Below are 933 nucleotides of genomic sequence, written 5' to 3'. Positions count from 1 at the left end.
CCTGACGTAACCCTCCGCTTTTGTCCTGGCTTGGGACCTGCACTAAGAATGCACTGGCTTGTGCATCCTCAGTGGCTGGGTTGCACGCTTTTCTATGTTTGCCCCTCACTTTTGTGGCGTGAACTATCAATTCTAGTAATACAGGTGTGTTTATGTTAGGTATCACAGACACACGCACACGCACAATATATGTCCAAAAGTATTGAGATAACTGACCATTACACCTACAGGAGCTTTTCTGACATGTCATTCTGAATCCATAGAAACCCATATTCCACGAAGCTCCCGGCGCACAGTTTTTGTGCCGATGTTAATGCCAGGAGAAGTTTGGATCTCTGCAGTTATTGAGTCAACAGAGCGTTGGCGACTTGAGTTGCTGTTGTCCCTAAAGGCTTGCACTTTTCAATAATATGATGATATATGAAGCATAGAGAGTAAACGGGATAGATACCTTTTGAACAGCACCCTGTAGTACAGCACTTTGAAGGTACATATGTCGTCACTTGCTGTAGTGGTTTTTACTGATGGGCGTGGCCAGGTTTTCAGAAGCCTCTCAGTTGTCAATGTGAGAGCCAGGGGACGCGTCTGCCGTACGTTTAGGGTTAGGGTTAGGTGATTTCTCTGGTAGGGCTGCTTACACCACACCCCGGACTGGATTTGTTGCGTGTTTGTGTCCTGATCGATGGGCCAACTTAACACGCCTTCGGAGGGTGTCCGCCGGCCGGCTTTGCCGGCGTTCGGGCGGTCGGTTCCTCCGGTCTGGCGGATCGATGTCCTTTATTTAATGTTCTTAGTGGCGAGCGGAGTGCGGAGTGGGAGGGGCTCTACCGCGTAGTCGTCCTCTCCGTTGCACAGCTCGACAGCGTGCTCGGCGGTGCTCAGCCGGACCGTCTATCCCAGTTGCTCTTCCACGGCTCCCCTCGCGAGGCTTGC

The sequence above is a fragment of the Lampris incognitus genome, unplaced genomic scaffold, assembly GCF_029633865.1.
Source record: "Lampris incognitus isolate fLamInc1 unplaced genomic scaffold, fLamInc1.hap2 scaffold_404, whole genome shotgun sequence".
NCBI classification, from domain to species: domain Eukaryota; kingdom Metazoa; phylum Chordata; class Actinopteri; order Lampriformes; family Lampridae; genus Lampris; species Lampris incognitus.
The sequence above is the reverse complement of the archived record's forward strand: the minus strand, read 5'-3'. Positions refer to the sequence as shown.